General features: G+C 40.8%; 2 protein-coding genes across 10 annotated transcripts in view; one reads left to right on the top strand and one right to left on the bottom strand.

Moving 5' to 3' along the window:
- The window catches only part of Fas3 (fasciclin 3), a 292,347-nt gene that overhangs the window by 135,752 nt on the left and 132,246 nt on the right, over nt 1-24,349 (bottom strand). The gene's annotated exons all lie outside the window — the stretch shown is intronic.
- LOC110178111 (uncharacterized) overlaps nt 6,565-24,349 on the top strand; it is a 140,364-nt gene continuing 122,579 nt past the window's right edge. For 3 of the 4 annotated variants that reach the window (XR_015271102.1, XR_015271101.1, XM_020945125.2), the window contains exons 1-2: nt 6,565-7,107; nt 11,246-12,254. The gene's annotated coding sequence lies outside the window, so the exon portion shown is untranslated. Of the gene's footprint in view, nt 8,329-11,245; nt 12,255-24,349 lie in introns of all 4 variants that reach the window. The other variant, XM_086830386.1, reaches the window with a different exon arrangement.

Here is a 24,349-nt window from a genome sequence, read left to right as displayed (position 1 = left end):
CTAATTTGTGATTCCATTTAATCACAAAAGTTTCGTTGTGTCTTTTTCCACTCAGGCTGTGCTCCTCTCTTAACCTTTCATCTTGGAAGCAATCCCATTAAGAATGCAAGTTGTGCGCGCACACACGCCGACGAGCGGGGAAAAAAACAGAGGAGGCCAGACTTGTTCATTATGCATGACAACTGACATATCAAGACTTATGGCGGAAGCTGGCACGAACCCAAACACCCGAGACAGCTCTACACTACATTTCCATCTGCCGAAGCCGTATATTTTGTTTCTTATACTCTCGCAGGGTATTTTAATTCTAGGCAGACGATGGCCACGTAGTGAAGGAGTCATATAGCTGGAAGACGTTTTAATTGCAAACTGGCACACACACACAACGAACACTTTCGAGTTGCCGTGGCAGTCGCCTCTAATATTGCCTTTTGACCATGGCCATTAGGAGCGGCGGTCACCCTTCCATCTGCCATGGAATCAGGCGAGCAAATTGGGTTACTGCTCAACTGTCTGGTTAATGGCTACAATGACACAATTAATTGCATGTTGGCGGCCATTTCCAGCACTTGAGGGGGAGGTAGTTCCGGTCGGTCAGCTGCCTGCCAACATGAATTAAGTTTTGCGGCCAATGCTAAAAATAAATTACCCATTAGTTTGGTGACCCCTTGAAACGCTGCCACTGACGGGGAAATATAAAAACCCTCAAGGAAAATGACAGTTTAAATGGCATTGATGCTACCGCTGGCAAATTATGAAGTTTGTCTTGCATAGTGGGTTGAAAACTAAAAGTTTTAGGAATATTTATATTTTAAAAACCTCTATTGAATTACATTCAACCATAATAGTATTAAATACATATCAAATGTTCTTAAATGGTATTTATGGGTTATATTATTACCTCAAAGGGCTCGAAAATTTTCAGCATTCTGAAGTGATATAATTATGGTTAATTTATATATACGTTGGTGTATGTATATGTAACATTATTTTCTCAACTTATTATAGAAAAGTAATCAATGCATATAAAAATCATACCAGGAGCGACCGTTTTTAAATATGCCTACACTTAATAATATCTGAAGGTTAAATATTAATGGAAAAACAAAGTAAATATTTAAGGTTTAATTTAACTTTTCTCTGGAATGTGCTTTTGTGTTGCCTGCTATTAATGCTGTCACAGGAGGAGCCTCCCAAGGGGCTGTGGACCCTTTTTCAACCGATCTGCCGGCGCCGGAATGTCCTGCCCCCGGTCAAAGCGTACTTCCTGCGATTGTGTTGTGTGTGTGTGAGTGTGTGAGAGTGTGCGATGCCGATGCAGAGCAGAACGCTTTAAAATGCACAAAAAAAAGCTTTCGCTCTTGGTTCTCTATTTCCATTACCAGTCGCCCAGTTTCTCGGTCTCTCTCCAAAAGGGAAACTTTGGCAGCAGAAGGCAGCTCATAACAATGAAACTTTGCACGCTTTGGCAATTATGTGAGTGGGCCAACACATATACACACTTACGCACACACACACACACTCCACACATCCTTTGGCGAAATTAACCCACTTTTTAGCCGTCCAATGTTTTCTTAGTTGTACCATTTCCATTTCACTTTATTGGCGAGTATTTTACTTATTCTCCGGGACTTTCTTTGCGGGTTTTTCCTAAAGGTTTTCCCTCTCAAACAATTTTCCAACTTTTGTTTGGTTTCCATTGGCCTAAGTCCAGGCAGGAGATCCTTTTGATGGTTTCTTCCATTCACACCCGGTGGAAAAGTGCATTTCTATGTTGAGTGAATTTATGTTTTAACATTTATATTTCCCTGTTTCCCAACGACGACTCGTAATATGCAATGCGAATTCCTACATGCAAATGCATTAGGGCCTGGCTCTTCGTTATTTCTGCAGCATGAATATGCAACTTTCAGCTTCTGGTCACTCACGAAGAATTTGCAAACCGAAATTGCTGTTTGACATGGAAAACAATGTGGGGAAAAACCGTGCCCCCAGCTGGTGGCTCATTAAAATGCTTTTGAGTCGCCAAAGTCAAGATGCTAATGGAGCGCGATGCTTAAAACGCACGAAAAGCCTCTAGGGGAAGAGTGGCAAAAGTTGGCTAATGCGTTGCACTGTCGAAAGCTTGTCCTGAAAATTTCCCCAAGAAATAGTGACCAAAGTCAGCGACCCGCACGACTGAACGTCAACCAAATTACATCCCCCATAAAAAATACAGTACAAAAAAAAAATAAATAAATGGGAAATGTATGTGGGCGTGTTGCTTTGTTAGCTCCAGCATTTAGCGGCTATTAAAAAATGTTGCCAGCCACAGAGAATGAGTTCAGCTGCAAAAAAAAAACTCTACCACATTAAGTGAAAAACGCGGCGGAAAGTTTAGCATCTGATTAACACAATTCAAACGCACTTAATTTGCTGGCTTAAACATCGTAAACAGATTATGTGTTAAATCGTCATAAATCTCAGTCGTAAAAGGTTGTTAATTGAAACATACATCCTTTAGACTTGTCTTAACATTCTCTGTACTTCTTGTCCTCATGATTTCTCACTTCGCTTCCTGTTCAATCAAATACCATTACGTTCTTGCATGTTGTTCTGCTATCTTATCGGCAAAGGGAGCCAGTTCAAAGGAGAGAGTTTGTAATGCCTCCCGCGGAACTATTCATCTTGTTTTTGTTCCCAGCCGTGTCCATGTCCTTCGTCTAATGCGTAAATGCCTAATGAAACGCGCCTTCCAGCCAAAACGCGAAAATAAGTCCTTCCTTTGGGAGACGGCGGGCTACTTAGCATGATGATGGGGCTTCACCTCCCTTCGCTCTCCACTCCGCCCACATTTCCCGCCCTGTGAAAAGTCCTGCCTGCCTGGCAGGCAAGGCAGACGACAAGCCGAACTAAGGCGAGGACAATGCCAATGCAGGATGCAACGATGCTGCAGCCACACCAGTGACAATAATTTAATTTAATGTGTTTGCATGCAGTGACAACAAGAACCTTAACAACCGAGGAGGATGCCGTTCTGGGGGACCCAGATAACTCACAATTTGTGGCCGCTGCAATGAGCCAGTTGGAAATACACATGAAACAAGAATGGGTAAGTTTTAAATTCAATTTTGTTCGATCTTTTTAAAAAGTCAAGAGAATAAACTGATTCTGATGAAAACTTCAGTGAATTTTAAACAGCCTGAAATTACTATTATTTATTAAGATAGTTGTTTTAGCTTTTCAGACATTTCCTAATTTAAAATGTAAATAGGAAAAAAACCTTGTGTTTGGATCAAACAAAGCTGTTTTATTGCTTAAAGTGTACTTAAGAAGATTTACTTTTTGATTCATACATGAATCATTCTGACTAGGTTTTCGTTCAGTGTATTAACCTGCAACTTGCAACTTGCAACTTGCAACCGGTAACCGGCAACCCGCAACCCGCAACGCGCGACTTGCAACGCGCGCACATCTCGCGGCCGGCAACCAAAGACGAAATTTATGGCTCCTTCCGTTGCCATTCTGCTCGGGCTCTTGGAAGGGAAATTTCATGCTGATATTATTAGTGTAAACATTTTGCATTTAATTAATAATGCGCCAAACGGAGCGCCGTTGACAGCAGTGGCCACAAAAGTATGCAACCAACTTCGGGTCCAACTTTGTGGTTTGTAATGCGATAATAATGAGCCAACGACAGCAAAGGACTCGAAAAATTATTTATTGGAACGATAGTTGAGGACGCAAGGTCAGCAAGGGAGTAATCGATAATGGGAACATAAATACAAGGATTGTGATTTAAAATTAAATAAAACTGCTGTACTGCTCTTTAGAAATCATTTTTAAACTGTTGCATAAAGAGCACCATTAAGGATGGAAATTAGCGAAGGTGTTTAATGTCATTAAAGGTTCCAGCCTAAGAGCAAGCCTACCCCAATAAGGACTCGATTGCTTAGGGCCCAAACCCAGAATATTCCTCCCTTCACAGGCCCCTTTTCCCCGGCCTTCTTGGTTTTCATCTCCCTCGCCAGAAGAGGCATATAAATTGTCTGGACATTTTCTAGACATCATAATATATAAAGCCTAATAAATATGCGTCGAGAACAACAAGCGAACGGAGAGAAGGGATATCAAATAAGCTTTTTTTCGACCATCAAAAGAAAGAAGGACACAACTTAAAGCTGCTGGAAGTGAGCTGAAGAATAAGGAAGGCAGTGGTGGGGTGACGGTACGGACACAACTGCGGAGTAATGAGCATAAAAATGCTAACAGAACCACAAAGGAGGAAGGAGAAGGAGAAGAGAAGCAGGAGTAGGTGCCAAGACGACCGTAAATCTTTTTGTAGCGCTTTCAAGGTAAAATAACAATTTAAGTTTATTACAACAGTAAGAAAACTTCGCACAGAAGTAAAAACCCGGGAAAACGAGGAAAGCGAGGCAGAGAACACTGACCACTAAGCAACAATGACAAGGGGAGAGACTGGGAGCTGGAAAAGACACATATCTATGATATATGACAGTGAGAGCTGTGCGTCAGTTGCCAGGACATCTGTGAGGATTTGCTCGTCCCGGCTTTTATTTCATTTGGCGTTCGCTCGCTCGCTCGCACACAAAAAAGTTTTCCCCCTCGTCCCTCCCATCCGCGTCATGGCAGGGGAAAATAAAGCAATGATGGCGGAAAAAAATGATGAGGAAGTCGCCGAGTCCCGTCGCTTTTATGTAGATTGTCACAGTCTCGCGATGTTTATTTCTCCTCCTTTTTTACTTTTACAAATCTCTAAGATTTTCTTTTACGATGCCACTCGTACCCCTCGAATCACCCCAAAATTAACGGGCCAACTACTGAGCGCAGCTTCCTTTTTAGTGGCTCTCGAGACTCTGTGTGCGCCAAAAAGGAAGTTGTTAAGTGAGCCTCTGGCCTTGAGCACCGTAGCCATGTGACTTTTCCCCGGTAATTATTTTGACAAGCTTGTCGGCTTCAGTTTTCCTTTATGGCCGCTCGCTTTTAATTCATCCCACTGGCTTTCGCAGTATTTATAAAATGTCTAGCTAATGGGGAGAAATATCTTGAAGGGTGTTTTCAAAATTACTTTACTTTACTTACGATTAACTACTTTGTTTAAGCTTGAAAATCATAAGAATACTCAAGTTCCCTCTACTGATATTCAATTTTAACTGAACAGGGATAATATACCTCTGATTTCTCTTTCTGTAGCCCAAAGACACCTGTGCATTGGCCAGCTTCCCAGATTTTTTTCCAGGCAGCTCCAAATGGAGTCTGGAGTGAAGGCATCGGAGAGTGGCAGTATGGGGCCAGACATGTGCGCCACTTAATGGCCAAAATCAGTTGCGAGGAAGTGGAGCAGCAGACGGCGGGCCGACTGCTGGATGCTGCCACTTTGACAGAGTGCCCCATGGACATGGATTCGGAACTCGGAGCCCTGGATCCTTACCCGCTCCCCTCCGCCGACAAATCACATTTCGATTGTCTCTACGTGTCAATTGCAGGACACGGGGGCTGTATTTAGGCAACGTCGTCCTTCCATTATACAATCAAGGTCCAAACAATTTTTCCCGCCACTTTCCCTTCATCCTAAGCTCGAATCCCGACACCAAAACCCATCTTCCCCGACAAACAAAGCAGTTAATGGGCGGCAAGTTGAAACAACGCGCCAGTGTTGCTGGATGGAGGCTCCACTGTCCCTGCCCAGCCGCAGCTCCACTGATTTTCCAGGGCTTTATATCAGTTTTAATGTCCTGGTTTTTGGTCGCCACCGGTCGCCTCGCCATCGGTGTGGTTTAATTAGCGCTGTCAGTCAGCCATGTGGACAAATTTGTACATTGGCCACCGTTGAGCGTTTAGGCCAGCTTTTCATTTGTCCTGCCTACCTGCCTGCCTGCCTGTCCGGATTCGGTGTTCCAGGTACCAGAGGTTCCATTGATTGGCTCTCAAGGCAACTGCGATTAGGTTGTTATTTGCGGCTCTTCGATATATTCGGTGCAGGGTGAGGAGGGGCCAATAAATTGGCAGACAAGGATTCGGGTTAAATGGTGCAAAGGTTACTGTTAACAGATTTCGCTTAAAGAGTTCCTCAAGTCTTTCGATAAACTTTTGGTTGAAACCATAAAAGAAACCAAAAAAAACTCAAACAAGACAGGAAGTTAACTGCGTTAAACCAATGTTTCTATACTTTTAAAGTTTGTAAATTACTCATTCGATCGAACTAAGAAAAAATTCATTTAAATTCAGAAGGATTTTCCGAGCTAGAAAAATCATCAATATTGAACAATTTTACAATAAAGTGAGTTTCCATAAATATTAATGGATTGATTTATCATTTAACATTTAAAAAATCGAATTAATTATCTAATGCCTAGTGACCCCGTTAACTGCCAGTTTTAAAACCAAAACACTGTAAACAAAGTGCACAAAAGTCATACGGCAAAGCTCAGCGACACAGAAAAGCTCTCTCCTTATTCAGCCCCGCTGAATGTGGAAATCAAGCTGCCAAGGATACTCTTCTGAGAACCCGTTTCTCTTAGGCGGAAAGCTGCTCCTGGGAAGCTCTCTCAGGGATGCTGTAATAGGCAGAAGTTCGCCACCGAGGCGCTCGGAATTGTGCTGCAGCTTCGTTTGCTCCTCGACTCCCCATTTCCCCGTTGCCTGTGCTCCGACTCGCCTTCGTCCTCGGGCCGTGTTGTACTAGGTCCTGCCAAACAGCCGTCGAGTGCTGGCTAGTTAGTCACGTCGATTCAGTCAAGCTCCAGCATCCGTTCACCGAGGAGCCCGACGCCGCTACGCCGCTCCTCCGAGACGAAAACCCACGGCGACGAGTAATCCGCGTTCGAACCGGGCGTGTGTTTGTGTGTGCTTCAGTGGGTGAAAACAGTGCGTATGAGCGATTTTCGGTGAGCCAGAACCCAATGTGTTGCAAAAACCGGGCGGAACTTAAAGTCGCTGGGTAAACACACAGGACAAAGTCGGTAAAGCTGTTACGGGCTGCGAGCTCCGGGTCTCGGTTACTTCCAACAAATTGAATAAACACACGGCCAGAGAGCAAAGTCGAAAGTGCACAAAAAAAAGATACAGCAGATTCGCAAGGCAGTTGCGAAAATCCAAGGCAAAAATGTAAGCTCGAGTTGTGGAATGCAGAAAGTGCGAACAAATATGAAAAAAAATATATTTTTTATATCCACTAAAAAATAATCAAGTCCAAGTATACTCCTGAAGCAAAATTTTAGAAATCGCAAATCCCTAAAAATTGATATGCCAAGCCAAAAATATTTTGTGAAAGTTTGGAAAAACCAAAATTATTGTAGTACAAATAGCCGAATAATAAATGAAATTAATAAACACAGGGGTAATGAAGAAATTTTCTTTGAATTCTTAAGCATTTTTTAATTAACCAAGCTTCCAAAAAAATTCAAACACTGAAATACAATTTAAAAAATTTAAAACTTTTCCCGCATAAGGTAAAGCGAATCACAAAGCAGCCAATTATTTTTTAAACTTAATAAAAGCAAACCGAGCTGCTCAAAAGTGAAGCCCTTAAATTCGTCCCACAATTAAATTAGTTTCACAAACATAAATAATAAAATTCCACAATAGGAAAGTGATAAAAAAAATGAAAAATTCTAAATCAAATTCAGTAACGATAACAAAAATAACGATTTTCGGGTATGAGAACTTTGGAGTTTCCTTTTATTGGTGCAGCGTTTTATTGATAAATTGAGAAGAGTTTCCCGTAAAAATGTGTTCGATTTTCAAGTAACCGAAATAGTTGGCATAGTTTTTCCTCTAAATGCCTGCCTGCCTGCTTGCCGAGCGATGTCGATGGCCATAAAAACATATTGGCAACATTTCAAACTCTCTGCAAAGTTCTTTTACCTTTGGCCCAGTGTTTTGGCCCAAAACAACAGCACAGGCGAACAAACAGACTCAAACTGGCAAACAAAAACCATTTCGGCCAATAAATCATTGAGGGAAAGCAGCAGCAGCAGCAGCAGCAAAACTGAACCGAAACAAAACTTGTGAAGAAGATGAAACTTATTTCTCTGTTTTCATATACGTCCGTATATATGTACACATCTTCGGTGAGCTGGAAAACTTGAGGAAGCTGTAAGAATTAGTTTTGGGATATTGGCTGGACAACCTGTCGTTTGAGCAATGCTGAGAGATGGATTCATCGTGAAGAACTACGTGCAATTGGTGTTGTTGTGCCTCAAGTTCGTCCATGCAAATTGAAAGTAATTGATGTGCATCCAAGACTGTTTAGTTTCTCGGCCCAGGAGAACCAAATCCCGGGACTCGGTTTCTGGATGAAATCTCCAGAGATAAATCAAATCGCAGGTTCGTTTACCTAATCGCAACACATTCGCAAAGCCATCCGGGCCGAAATCACAAAGTGGCCAGCAGACAGTCGACAGTCGACAGGCGACGGAGCCCTGCAGGATATTTGAACTGGGAAATGTGGAAATAGGCGGAGGCCCTGAAAATTCCCGGGCAGCGGTAGAGTGCTTCTCTCATCAACTTAAATTGTGGGAAATTAATCAAGTTGAAAAGGTTTCTTCTCTGGTCGCCCACAAAAGATTGCGCCTCAGGTTTGGCTCGCTTCGGAGCGGTTGGCTGCCTTTTGTCTTGTGTTATTGTTATGGCAGCCCTCCCAAGATCTTGCTCTGACTCACAAGACAAGTCAACATGCGAAAGGCGAACCTTTTTGCTGGTTTTTTGGCCAAAAACCTTTGCTTTGCATTCAAGCGGAAATTGAAGGCAACTGCGAGAAATTCAAGAAGATATTGGGAAAGAAAATTTGGAAAAAGTTCTCCACTATAGTAAAATCTTAAAATGAGTTATAGAATTCAAAGAAATATAGTTTTAGAATAATAAGGCAGAGAAACATAAAACTTGAAAATAAAGAAGTATTTTTTTTTACAACAGAAGAATAGAAACTTACTATTATTATATTCCTATTACGATTCCTAAAATTACTCCACCAGGAAAAAGTGATGGAATATTTAGAATATTTAGATATTGAATTTTTTTTTTGTCCGTGTCTTTAAGGGAAACGAAAAAGGCCGCTGGGCTTTTTTTTTTGTCGCTCACACCGCACAAATTGAAATTGTGTTCTCGTCGAAGCCTTGGGCCCATCGGCCTCATCTACAAACAGTGGAGCACAGGCCACAGCCACGCGCCGGGCACAGATCGAAAGGACACGTGTAACACTTTCAGCAAAGTCTGAAAAGGACCTTAAAGCAAGCCTTAAACGTTGCTCAGAGTTTCAGCTTTATTTTTTCGCCTTTCTGGGTCAACGCCTGGTTGACATTTTAGCCCGGGCGAGCCGTCGAGTCCATGGAAACCCTTTTTTAATTAATACAGTCTGTGCAGCAGCCCCTCGCCGCCTCTCCAGCTGAAACCTCATTAAAATGCGTTCGAAAATGAGACCGCAGACGAGCAGGGCAGAGCGGCATTCTGTGTTTGTGCAGCTCTCTCTGGCTCAACGATGGCTTTAAAAAATTCCAAACCTGAACTCACAAAACGACAGTTGATGAATTTTTATAATACAGATTTTGACGCCTAGAGCGGGCTCTAGGCCTTACAGGTATTTAAAATAATTTAATTAATTAGCGCGGCCCTTGGAAATATGTCAGCGATTCTGAAAAGCTAATGAAATATGCACTGAAGCTGGCCGGGCAAAAACTAATTAGCAGCTCAAAAGACTCGATGGGCGATTGAAGTGCTCTGTCAGTGTACACATATGTGTATGTAAATGCTGAAATAAAATGGTTTACAAGTACAGGCAGCTCTTCCAAGGGGATTTTGGCCGGCAATGTGAGCAAAATTCAGCAAATAAACGGAAACTAAAATAATTGCCGCAAAGGATTTATTTGACTGGGAAATTATTATTCGATTGAGACTTAACTGGGAACTAATTGCCTGCCGTTTGACTTTGATTCTCCCTGGGAAATATTATTCATCAATAAATTCATTTGGCGTACACAGAGCCAACAAATTGATTTATTTGTGCAAAATATTTATTTATTTGCAACGAATACAGCTCGGCCAAATATTGAATTTAAGCACAATGTGTATATTCCGCTTAATCCCCATTATATTTTACGGTATTTCGGGGCCATAAAGAAACACAAGTGAATATAATATTTTGCGACCCAAATTTCCAAATAAACCATTTACGTTTCTGCTCAAACATTTGCGTTGGCAGAGAAAAGAAAAACCATCAAAAATAAATGAAGCATAAATGCCAAAAGTACACACCAAAAAATAAAGAAAAAAAATCAAGAAAATTCCTTGTGCCGCTGACGAGGGGTGAAGTGATTTAATTTTTCTGTAATTTTCTTTATGGTCCCCTCACTTTTTTATTTCGTATTTTGTAAATCTCGAAGCGACAAACAACGCGGAAGTGGGGGAGACGGAGCAAATAGGTTTTGCGAGGAATTAGAAACACGAAGCGCCATTTGGCGGCAAAAATAACCGGAAGGAATTATAGCAGGCCTCCTCGCCGCCCGCAAAGAGGAAATTAAATGTTTTACTGTCTCTGCGGTGAGATGAGAACACAATTATAATTTCATGCAGGCGACAGCAGGATGAAAATACTCGGAATGAAATCAGCGAAAATGGAAAACATTTTACCATTTTCCCTGCCTGTTTCTTATTTTCGCCGCAAAAGTGTGCGTGTGTGCGCTGCATTTTGGTTTTATGAAAATGCTTCCATACACACTGGCAATGTCCTGTTAAGAGGATCAGTGGGAAAAGCGCGAGGGGAAGCGGCGAGTGCGAGAAAGTGTGAGAAACTGTAATGCGGAAGTAGGGAAATTAAGCGAAATGCGAGGGGCTGGAAATTAAATTAAAAAGGAAATGAAGCTGCGGCCATAGAGGAAAAACTGCCCATACTTTCCCACAGGAGAAAAATATCGAGCAAGACGATGCACTCAGACTTTATTAAAGTTGCTATTATTAAAATCCATACATTTAATTTAGAAATAACAATAACAAGTGATTTTACTTTGTAGTTTTGCAGTTTTTTTCAAAGATACAATAATTTTGATTAAAACTATAATAATTATGAAGATATTTATATTATATGTTTTAAGAAATTCCCTTCAAGTCTGTATAGAGAAAATATATATAGAACACATTTTCTATGTATACACAAACTCCCCAAGCAAATATGTTTCACTAACACAATTTCTTCGTTCTCTCTCTCTTCTCTGCTCTTTTCTGCAACCATTTTCCACAAACACCACAACAGAAGCACAAACATCAACCGGAAATCAACTAAATTGTCGTCACTCCAATCAAGTGGAAATTTGATTAAAAAAAAGGGAGCAACGGAAGCGAGAACAGAGAAAAATTTGATAAATTTCGAAAAGGCAATAGACGCGACGAGTTGGCGAAGGAAATGCCGAAAAGTGCGAGTCTATCAAAGGTGAAGCGACAAAGGAAATCAACACGCACGCACATGAGCGAGTTTTTAGCACGGCTACGGCGTCCCATGGTAAAACATTAAAAATCAGCGGAGTGTAAAACTTACACAAAAGCTCGCAAAAACTCTATATAAAACTAAGTGAACGAAAAAGCGAAATAACAAATAGAAGCTGCAAATAACGAATAAAAACAGAAATACAACACAGAGTTACAAAGTGAGAGAACAGTTTTTAGTGCGAAAAAAATTAAAAGATTTAAGCTGGGGAAAACTAAGCCACAAATAAAAGAAGGAGCGCGAAGAGCTGAGCACAATAAGAACGTGGCAGCTGACGGCCAGGACATATAAACGTCTTTTCTAGAGCACGAAATTAAGTGCAGATTATCAGAAGATTATATTTTAATAGCATTTCAAGCTGTTTCCCTTTGCCAACAAGGACCAGACAGGATAGCGTAAGGACTGCCACAACACCGAGGAAGAACGGGAAAGAAGGCTGACCCCAGTGTGTTGTGTGTGTGCTTGGTGTGTGCGCTACAAGTGCGGCTTATTGCATGATTACCGCCAAGGATTTTTTGCCAGCCTCTCTCTATTTCGGAGTGTCCTGTGGGGGTCCGGGGAATAGATAAGCAAACAGCACATACAAGCGTGCCAGAAATTGAAATTAAAGAAGGAATTAAGTGTCGCGAGTGTGAGTGTCGTCGGGCTAAATAATAAATATTTTGTGTGCCAGTGTGTCCTGTGAGTGTGTGTTGTTTGTACACTAAAACGCCGAATATCGCGTATACGCCTCTGGCACAGAGACTATCGAAGGCACAGCAGAGAAAAATAGCAACAGGTAAGTACAAGATCTTATCTTGTTCTACAAAATTATCCCAATTTTATTTATTTTTATTCTGGACGGTTTTGTTTGTTTTTTGTGGGGGAAAACTATCAATAAATTACGAACTAATCAATTTAATAATTTCTACATATAAAAAATAAGTCTTTAAATATTCTCCTAACCAAGATCTTAACTTAAAAAAGCTATTTAAAGTCCTGCCATACTTTGAAATGTATTTGAAAATGTACAATAATTTCCCAGTCTCAAACAACCCTTTCGCACAATCCTCCGCAATGTCTACAAGCCATTCTAGTAATCCCTTTTGCCATCCGCCAGATCCTAAGCCACAACAACTCCGTAGTCGGCACTCCCGGCCGGCTGTTAATTAATGCCAAAACCGAGAGCTTCCGCTGCAGCATATTTAAAAACGCATTAGCTCTTTTCGGGGCTTAAGCAGCCGCCGTCGTGGAGAGGCTGTCATAATTCAAGCCGAGCATTAGGACGGCGCACACACACGATATGCAGGGGCAAAATTCTTGTAATTGCTTTAAATGCAGACGTACGCGCTGCGCTGTTCTTTTCTGACGCTGAATGGAGATTTTTTATTTCTTTGGGTCGGTGTCCTGGGCCGGCATGTGTTGCTAATTTCCTTCTGCGGACAGAGGAACAAAGTCGCAGTGGGTGAAATTTAATGCCAGGGAACGGGGCTGTGTGTGTGTACCGCCATTAAGTCGTAGGAGTCACAGAACGAAACTTTCGTTCACGTCCTGGGATGAGGGAGGGATGCTGACGCTTCCCACATCCACCTGCCATAATGGGACACTCAAAGAAATGGTTTAACTTAAACAGTTTAAGAATTTCAGGTATCACAAATAACATATTTAGAAAGACAAGGAAATATGCCATGAAAAGCCTTCATGTTATCAAAATCCGCCATTAAAGTGTCTGAAAATATGCTACAAAATATTTCATAGCATAATTTTAACTCGTTTTCAAGTCCTGAAACAATTGGTAATATAAAAAAAAGACTCAATTATTAAATACCCTTAAAACAAATATAATTTTTGCATGGTGTAACGATGATGAGACCTCCTGGAATGGCCCATTGTTGTTTGTTGTTTTAATGTTATTTGCCTGGCTGCCATTGCCATAGTCGTCGTCGTCTTTGGAATCTGTCACCGTTTTACGTGACAATACAGCTGCAACTTTGTCTCCTTTTGGCTCCCGACTCTCGGTGTGGTGCGCGTTGGTGTGCGACTGCGGTGGACCGCAGTGGGCGGCTTCAGGGTTTTCTGGGGTTTTCCACCATCGGTTTCCATGGGGCTCCTTGGCCGAGCTCGGTTGACCCTAAGCCAGCTTGCTGTTGTCGCCTTGCGTGGCGGCTGCTTCCCTGCTTACCTGCTCTGCGACCGTCCCACCTGACAGAAAACTTTAACACAAAAATTTCATTTAAAAGTTTCGCTCTCGCTGCTGCCTTTTACCTTCATTTGGACCCTCGCCAGATGCTTAAAACTTTCTCATTCTGGGCGGCACTGGGGCCGCAGCATTTCTTTTATGGCAACTTTAGCAAATGGACATTGAGGTCGTTGTATGACTTTCGGTTCGGTATTCTTTCGTCATAAATATCGCCGGCCCAGGTCCGTGGCACTCTATTAGCATTGCGGGGCAGGTAGAAGGTGGAGAACTCATCATCTCACCTCCTGCTGGCGACGTTTTAATGTTCCTTTGAAGTTTGTTGCGAAAATCGCTGGGAATCCCGACGATGAAAGGAAATTCTCAGATCAAAGTTTGCACTTAACCTGAACTATTTGAAGTACTTAGTTGTTGTGACCTCTTTGCCCTTTGTTTATGATTAAAGTTAATTTTCAACTCATCGAGTCGGGCTATGCGTGCCGTTGGCATTGCGCCATTTTCCAGTGTTTTTTCAACGTTGCTATTTTTACAGTTGGTTACAGTTGTTCCCTGAAATTAAATTGCTTCTCGATCGTTTTGTTTTTTTCGTTGTGTCAAACAAACAGAAACACTGTAAATTGTTAAACAGTGTTATTGCTTTTTTATTCCATGCACCTCAGCTGCATTTAATTCGCATATTTATTTAACATCTGTTGTTTCCAATGTTTTCGTTGCTTCTGCTGTGCGTAACTAATTAAACAGTTTAATTGCATAAATTAAAGCCACTAAGTGGCATTGCGGAGAACTCGTTGTATTTGCAAGAGTTGAGCAAATATATCAAGCATTTGTTTAGTGTTCAATACCGGGGGAAAATTGGTTAAACTCGGATTAACATTTAAAGTCTTCTGTAGATTGCGAGAGAGATTAAGAAGACAGGAAAGTAGTTTTCTGGTTTCGGAAATTGTCAATTAACTATATTAAATGTATTAATCTATTTATTACATCCCTTGGCTGAAGGCATAAATAAAAAAACACCCCGAAAACATGAAAATCTCTTACAATTTGTTCAATATTTATCGTCTAGAAATTGACACTCTGTGAAAACAGAACTTTCTCCCCTTACAGACAAAAGGGATGCTTTAAAGCACTGCCGCTGCTCCATGACGCAGTAAACACTTATTAGATGTCACAGAACGAGAATGGGAATGGGAATGGGTATGGGAACCAGGACGAGGCCCTACTCGCACAGCTTCCGACCAGGACCCCAGGCAATGGAGCGTGCTGCTTAGGAGTATTCAACTAATAAAAATGTCAAAACGCATGAAGTTGATGACAAGTAACGCAAAATGACAGCACAGTCGGCTGGCATGAATGGCAGAACTAACAGGACTAACGTTCTAGCACACAGGAAAAAATATCACTCTAATTTGCCGATTTCTCGCATTGACAGAAGAAAGAAGAGTAACTTGTAGGATGTTTCCCTATTTTTGCCGGTGCAGATCCTTGGATTTAGGGAGAAAACAACTTGAATTCATGGCTTGTCGCATGCGGGCTTCAATGCTTCCCAGCAGCAATTTGCCACACCTGCTGGGTGTATGTGTGTGTGTGTTGTGTGTCTATGTGACAGCTTCCCTGCCATGTTTTCCGCCTCCAGTTTCCCCTGCAGGCTTTTACCGCCCCCAATCCTAGCTTTTCCTCCGCTGCTAAACTTTCACAATTAAAACTTGGCACTTTCCCTGGCTGTCTGAGCGCACGCACGCACGATTCGCATTCTCGCATCGCAACGCTTCAATTTTGGCCTGCGTCCCGCTGTTTGTTTATTGGATTAAGTAGATTTATCATATCAGATGGCAAAAGCTGTCTAAATTTATCCGCAGCACAACTGCCTTGGCATTGCCCCCGCCGTTTCATTACAGAAACACCACATATCAAGCGCCGACGACGACGACTTCTCGTTTTTAATTACGCTGTTTTTTTCCACTGAGCTCACGTACAGAAATATAAAAAAACAGAAATACAGAAAGAAATGCGTTTCCTGGCTGGCAAAAGTTTTACTTTGCTACGTGTCCTGCCAACAGGCATTTTCAATAAATTTTCCTATGCTCGTGGAATTAATAAAAACAGGGCAGAAACTTTTGCACTTGGTCTGGCGATAGAAGGTCAAAGCTTAGACTGTACAATAAAAAAAAAAAAAACAGTTGAAAAAATGTACAGAAAATTATTGCCAGGGCATTATTAAATTATTTTCACCAACTTAAAAGTAATAAAAATAGTTTTAAAGTTTATTATTATTTAATTAAACCCCAAATTCCTTTCTTTATAAATAAACATACGCAGTAGATGCATAAAGACTAAATCTTAAATTGTAATATACATTTTATTCATCATAATAATATAAGATGCTTTCTTTCCACTTGAGATTTCTTCCACTCATGTAACTGCTAGCTTCTTGGTAGATTTTCTTAAATAATAAACAAAAACAAAAAATATTTCATTGAAATATTTGAATCCAAGTCATTTCATGGCTTCTTGGAAAAGCTGCTTGCATAATTCATAGCAAAAATATTGTGATAGCCCCGGAACAGATTATATTTCCAATTGATTTAACTTTCTCCAAAGATCCCATTTTTGGCCCCAAAACTCCCCAAACTATATGCTTCCTGTTGTTTCCTTGTAGCGTTCATGTGACGCGGTCGCACGACATCAAACACAAAGAGGGCACTGACACATACAAAGGCGGCGCGAACACGCGGCGTATGCGTCATATTAAGTATACGCCCAAGCGACACACGCTCTGGGTCTGTGTCTGTGTCTGTGTCAGTGTCTGTGTCTGCGTGTGTGTGTTTGTGAGCTGGCCCAAATTTCTGTGTAGCTTCAGGCTCGTCTGTTATTTAAACAAAACAATTAAAACGATTTTCCCCAGCACACTACACACAGAGTCCTTGTTTTTGCTGTTTATTTAGACGCAGGCATGTAGACATAACATTCAGTGGAGAGAAACAGGAACAGAGCCGGAGCCGAAACAAATTGAATGAACACGCGCCCCGAAAAGCGTTTAATAAACACAAAAGCAACAACAGCAGAAACAGAAACAGAAACTGAAACTGAAGCTTACGCCCAAAGAGCACCGAATCTTCTTGACTGTGTGTGTGTGTGGGTGACCCCCCTTTTTGCGGGGAATAAAGCTTAATGAAATGTAATGATGGGTGGGCGGCGCCCCTCTGGTCCCGGGGGCGTGGCAGCGAACCCCTGGGAAAGTGAGAAAATGCCAGGACGCCTAGACAGCAGTTTTGATATGTAAACTGAGGAAGGAAAGTGTAGCGAATATTACAATGGAAATGAATGGCAGGAGCAGGGGATTATGTTTCCAGGCGTCTCTCTATGTATTTAAATGTATTTGCTGTTTGCTTTTAAATATAGCTTAACAATGTACATATGTTGATTTGTTATCTTTTGTTGGGAAATCGAAAGAAGTTCGATAAGTCATAACGGAATGTTATTTACAATAATAAGAAAATGTGAAAATATATAGGAAACTAGAGAAATAAACCATTAAAAAAAATATTTAGCTTTTAAGTGATGTATTTAATACATTACATTGTTTTCATATGATGTTTGAAATTGAAATTTTAGCACCGAGCTAAACAATAAACAAAAGACTCTCTATTCGGGGCAAGACTAGTAGAAAGTAGCGAATTGTTGTGACGCAAAATAATTATAGAGCAGGGGGGGGGGATGGAGATGGAGCTGCAAAAGGGGTTACCTTAGGGCTGGGCACCGCTTCAAGGGCTCTTTAGTTAAGCAATTTAGTGCGCGCACAATTAAGTCAACAACAGCAGCGGCAGGCAGGACTCCTCCACTTTCGGGGCACTCTTTGCTTCCGCTGCCTTCGCTCTCTAGCACTAATTTGCATATGAAACATCCAGCATCCAGCATCCTGCATCCAGTGGCAGCCAGGAATACGGGCAAATTGGAGCGACATTTTTTATATACATATATATACTCGGATAACAAGGGGATCCCACCGCTGTGCAGAGTACAGTTAATGTCAAATGCAGTCTCACTCTCTTTCTCTGCCCCATGTGTATTTCTTTTTTTTTGCTGCTCCTGTCTGTAATCTGCAGTCGGCAGTCGATTGCCAGCAAAAGTTTTGTTTCCCAACGGAACGGACGTGCATTTCATTAATCTCTGCCCGGGTTTTCCCATTTTCCCTGCTCCCACGCCGCCCCACAGTTAATGCCACGAAGCAAATCATTTTAAATGCCATATCAGCGTAAAAAAATCGTAATTAACGTTAAGTGCTGATTTGTTGGCAATACGAGGGAGTCGCCTTAACTTTCTGTGTTTTTTTTTATTGTGCATTTCCAGCCCTGTGGTCGATTGGTTTAATCAGAAAAGGCTTCGATTGAAGGTTGCGCATTTTACAATTTACATGGGGGATTTTGTGCTGAGTTATTTCATGCGCGGAAAATCATTAAAAGCGGTAATGGATATATGCATGCGATTACAGGGGAGGAAATAAGTTTATGATTACACTGGCACTGGCAGAAATAGGGAATCTTAAATGTATTGCTTTACACATTTTTAGAATATGTATTTTTATACCCTTGCAGGGTATTATAATTTCAGTCAGAAGTTTGCAACGCAGTGAAGGAGGCACCTCCGACCATATAAAGTATATATATTCTTGATCAGGATCAACAGCCGAGTCGATCTAGCCATGTCCTTCTATCCGTCTGTCCGTCTGTCCGTCTGTCCGTTTCTACGCAAACTAGTCTCTCAGTTTTAAAGCTATCTGAATGAAACTTTGTAGTTAGCCTTCTATATACTCTCACTCGTATATATGTCGAAACGGGCCGGATCGGACGACTATATCATATAGCTGCCATAGGAATGATCGGATAATTTTTACAAAAAAAATTATAACAATTTCAGTTTTCAACAGAATTTGATCAAATTTAAGATATAGCCATTTTACTATACTCTACAATTTTGTATAAAATTTAATGAAAATCGGACAACTATATCATATAGCTCCCATAGGAACAATCGAGAAATTAAGACAATTAAAAATTATAACATTTTCAGTTTTCAACAGATTTTCATCAAATTTGAGGTATAACCATTTTATATCAGTCTTAAATTTTGTGTAAAATTTTATGAAAATCTGACTACTATATTATATAGGTGCCATACAAACGATCGTTAGATGTGGAGAAAAATGCACATCTGTGACTGTTAAACTGCAAATATAATATGTAAAGGTGAATGAAATGAAAGCAGGTATTACTTCATTGTTTTTTTAACACAAATAAATATAATTTATATTGTTGGGATTCCAAGTCATAGAAGTTCTATCTGCAAGGGTATATAAACTTCGGCGTGCCGAAGTTAGCTTCCTTTCTTGTTTATAATTAAAAGCCGTTTTTCGCTTAACTAAAATTCGATCAGATTTTATTTAATACCCCGTTTAGCAAAAAAAAAAAAAAAAATAGATTCCGGTGCAAAGCATTGGAAATGAAAATCCGACAGCAGTTTTTCAGGGACACAATTTGTTAATCAAACCAGCATTTGTTACGACTTATCGAGTGGGGCGCCACAAGTCCCCCAACTTCATTCGGCACCTCGTGCAAACTGTTTAAACGATCTTTAAACGTCAACTGACACACATTCGCAGGATGCGATGTCCTGGGAGAGAGAATACAAAGAACGACTGAGTGTGTGTGTGTGCCATGCTTAATGCCAAAATGTTCTACATACATTTAAGTTAAATGCAAGCCATATACAATCGTCAGAGCAGGCCAGCGGAGGAGCTCCACTCGGGGCTCCTCTTGGAAATTACGTGACACATTTCTGAGAAAGCAAAACTAATGTCACCAAGCTTCACAGATATATAGTACGGCGGAGAAGCGGAAAAGCTGGGGTAGTTTAGGGGCTCTCCCTCTCTCTCTATCTTACTCTTTCCCTCTCCCTCTCTGTAGCTTGACAAGTTGGCATCATGGAAAAAAGCTAGCCCAAACACACTTTAGATGTCATTGTACCGCATTTAGATTGAGTTGCTCTCTAAAAGTAGCACCAGCAGCAGCCAAAACATAACACCGACGCCTTGAAGGAAACTGTGGGGTCGCAGGGGCGCTTTTCGGGTTACTTTGGAGTGGGTGTGTCGCCCAGCTTCTGGCCCGTCCTCCCCCACAAGTTGTTAGTGTCACTTAAGCTTGAGACTTTGGCACTCGCACATGCAGAGGATGCCTTGGGAGATGGATGCGGAGGACGGAATGTTTCTTCTATACGCTCCTTTGGGGTATTCTTAATGTGGCTGGAAATTGGTGTATTATTCGGAGAAGGAGTGCCCGAAATCATGGGCAATTTGCCCAAGCCTCCGAATGCCCTTTGTAGTACAATTAATGGGAACTTGTACAGATAATTGTCGTTCTATATTACTGAGCTGGCTATCACTGAGCTTGGCATTTTATTTCTGATAGTTCTAAACTAATTTGAAAAGGAAACAAATCAAAAATAATTATAAACTCCCTGAAAATAAATACTTTCCAATTAAATTCATTGTTAGCCAACAACAGATCCTACAATATGCCAGAAAACTTAATCAACTTCTACAATAATAAATATTTCAACGCAAAATAAACCTTTTGCATCTAAACGCTTTCCTCTAGAGTGTCTCTAGTTTCGGTCACAAAAACCCACCTGTCGTCTGTTTCTTCTCTATTTCGGTTTGGCTTGCTAACTGCGCACTTGTAAATAATTGTCTATGTAAAGTTATACAACATCGTTTCTGCTGCGGCTCCCACTACTTCTCGGGCTGACACGCCCTCATCTGCCTGAGGAGGGGAGATCCTTGGACGGAAGACGGAGCTCTCTGCACGCGTTGTGCATAATTTGAGTGGATTTCCAAGGGGTTTCTTTGCCTCATACATTCATACATGCGGACTGCCACCGGTCGACGCCGCATTAAACATAAATTTGCAACTGCAGTGCGATAAAATATTTATAAGTCAAACGGCAAATGTTTAATGGGCAAACAGACACGAACACACTGGCACACTCGCCGCTCGGTGTTTGCCCGGCAAATAAGCAAATATTTGTGCCCGGGTTTGGCGCCGGTCATAAGCCTCAACTATCAACCACTCCACGCCTGTCAACAATATTATCAATTAAATTTATGAGCCCAACGGGCAGCCCCCCGCCCGTCTAATGAGGCCGCCTAACATGCTGTTGGTGTTCGTAAAAATATTGCGAATTAAATCGCTTAAATCCCTTCACAAAATTGAAAGCATCGGTGGCTAAAGCTCATAATACACAAAACTCAATTTCAATTTAGCTGCTGTTTCCTCTGTCATCTAAATATATAATGGTTATATTTTTTCAATTGCACATGTCTCTGAATGGCCAACAAATTATTTTTGTTATATTTCCTTTGATGCTTTTTTAATATGAATATTTAATGCTATAGTTTTATCATTTATTGTTATTATTGAATTATCGTGGAAGCTAAATTGAAAATTGAACTAAGCAAATTTCCAAATCCTGCTAGCGATTGGATAACATTTTGTAATGTAGTTTAGTGTGCTGCTTTTAGATAAATTATGTTTTGTGCAGTTTTTTAATTATTTTTTGACTAGGCTTTGAAATATAAACGTCAATCTCTATTATAAATTATCAAAAACCTATTTTAATTCAAACATTTTTATTAAATATATTGTGTTTTAAGGAAGGATAAATTAAATCAAGATATTTTATCTCTTGGTATAGCATTTAAATTATATAAACAGCAGCTTTGTTCACGATTATTTAAAGCTCAAGTTTAAAGTAAAAATTTAAACAAACCCTTTCAACAAACCTTTCTCTAAATTTGTAAAGTGCATTTATTGTCTATCAGTGGCCTATTGATCTAACAAATAAAGCACAAATTGCGAATTTCCGGACATCCTGTGCATCGTCCTTTTCCGCTGGCTCTATGCGCCATGGCATATACATATATCTCCCATAACTGATTAACGTTGAAATTGTTATCAATTTGTAATTAGAGGGCCACTGTGGGGCTTAGGCTCCCATGCAGCCATAGAATCACTGCCTCTCTCTCTCTCTCTCTCTATCCAACTCTCTCTCTATCTCTTTCTCCTGCTGTATCTGCCATCTCTTTCGCTTTACCTACTGCTGGTTTTTGGATCGAAAGTGTTGTTGGGCTCTGGCATGAAAAAGCGTTTGCGGTTGGGAGCGGCTGTTGCGGTTGCGATTCCAACACCCCCGCAGCTCGTTTTAAATGCAACGGCAGCAACAGGAAACGATACCCTGTAAAAAAGCACTAAGGGAATGTGTCTCCACAGTTTATTTATACAAAGTAAGAATTTAATTATATTCTGTAGTTGGAAATGAACCCCAAACATTTACTTTTTAAAGAGTTAAATACTGAATATTAAGAGATTAATATTGAACAACATAAGAGGACATCCCAAAGCCCAATCCATTAAATTTGTCAACAGCTCACAGCTCTTTAAACATGAAATACTATAAATTTAATGTACGTAATTTCTACACATACATTAGCTCGATAAGAAACTTGTCCCTTTCAACAATGTGTGATCAATTTTACAACTTCTCCAAGAAGGGATAGAAACTTTCAGTTTAACGAGGAGGGCAAAGCAGTTGAAAACTCCAAGGGAAAGGGAAATAAACAAGAGACCCAGACAAATAAGCAAATCAAAATGATGCCAACGAGTGGCACGAAATCAAATTGAAATTGAAACTAGACAAAGTGAATTGGCAGGGAGCCACCACAGTTGCCATTGTATAAGTCATGGAACCCCATGCGTTATACAATATTATCATGCTTATATAATTTTCCCCACACACACACACACACACATACAGAAACACAAATGCGATAAAGCTCGAGTAACAAAGTTGAGTGGCTGTCTCCTTTTGCAGGCCGAGGAGGAAAGGACGGGGTCTTCGCGATGTATCAAAAGTTATCGTTCATGTGAGAGTGTTCGACCGGAGCCAAGGATTATAAAAGTATTAGAAGAGCAGAGCTCTACAGACTCTAGATTCATATCCAAGGCTCCTGATTCCCGGACTCAGTCTCAGTTTCATCTTGAGCTTTGACTGCTCCTAAGTTTTCGCACTTTATGGGACATCGTTGCCGTTGTCGTTGTCCTGTTCGCCAAATGCCTTCGGGGCTCATGTGGCAGGCTCGACTCGTCATAAAATGCTCCACAGAAGGCACAGTTAGAAAAAATTATGTGTAGTACATTTAAATTATTATTTATTTTGATGAAAATAATCCGTTCTGACTGATTTAACTAAGTATGGCTGTACATCGATAAGACAAGATTATTTATCGAAAAAGTTTCATTCGCAATCGAAATTTTCACACCTTCTGTATGAGTTTTTCCCTCAGTGAGCAGACCACTACTGTGAGTGGAAATCGTAGAAAACGGAAGACGGGGCCAACGCACATGCATAAGTGAAAGACAAAAGACGCCAAAAGACAAAAGACAAAAGGCCCGGGCGGGCAACGGGAAAAACGAGAATGCGAAATAAAGAAACCAGGACCAGATAGGGAAAGGCAATAGGAACTAACATTCGAGGCGGGCTAACAAGGACCCAGAAGTTGCAACTTGCTGCGACATGTAAGAATTATTATCTGCCCGTGCACTCTCAAGTGGCCCCCAAAGAGTGGGACGGGGAACAATATATAGAAGCGAAGGGGACAATGAATAATGTCCTTGGCGCGCAATGCGGAAATGCAGGCGGCGAGAAGGTGAAGGAGGGGAGGGAGGAGGCTGCGAAGGACAGACGACCCAAAGGATCCGCGGCAGTAGGTAAATAAAATAAAGCCATAAAGGAAATATGCTTTCGCCAAACGTTTCAATCGACATAAAATTTTATAACCAGCATTTTATTTTCACTCAGCAAAAGCAAACAAACATAGAATATAAAATAAACTAACAACTTTTGTACTAGCTCTGGCATTTTTCCACATTTTTCGGCTTGTGGAAAAGAGAGAGTTGAAAACACAAAAACAAAAAGAAAAAAAAAACATTCCATAAATGTCTATAACGCATTGAATTTCTGCGGTGAGCGGTTGAGGAGCTCTTTTTTCCGGCAAGCTCTCAACTAATTTGAAAATTGTTTCCGTTTGGCTAAAATGCCGCCCCCACCCTCAGGCTACTCTGTTTCAAAATATGTTTTACGTCCTGTTTTTCGACCCGTTTTTGGCACTTATTTGGCCTTTAGCCAAATTGCTCAACGCCGGCTAACAGGGCGTATGTGTAATGTGCTGATTCTCTCTGGCAGCTTCGCTTTGAAGTGAGTCCATAAAGTGAGCATGCCACAAAATTCGCCACCGGCCATTTTAGCGATATTTTCCAACATTGTCGAAGTCCGCGTTCTGTTCTATTTTTATTTATTCCCTATTTAATGGGTCGGCCACTTAAATTTTAATTAGTTCGACTAATTGAATTGCGTTTTATGTGGGTCAATTTAGAGTGTTTCGATAGGACGTGCAAATATTAGAAAAATATTAAAGTTGGCCAATGGAGAAACGTTAACTGAGATTCGACAGCCGAGTTTCAATAAACGTTTTTACAAATGTAATTTAAATTTGTTTAATAATATCGAAAATTAAGTTATATATTTCCATAATTCGGGTGCAAAGCAACAGCTAAATTGGGCTCTATTTAAAAACGATATATTGAAAA

The sequence above is a fragment of the Drosophila serrata genome, unplaced genomic scaffold (genome assembly GCF_035046125.1).
Source record: "Drosophila serrata isolate PLE 108 unplaced genomic scaffold, ASM3504612v1 contig_240, whole genome shotgun sequence".
NCBI classification, from domain to species: domain Eukaryota; kingdom Metazoa; phylum Arthropoda; class Insecta; order Diptera; family Drosophilidae; genus Drosophila; species Drosophila serrata.
Note: the sequence above shows the minus strand (reverse complement) of the source record. Positions and strands in the feature narration are given on the sequence as shown.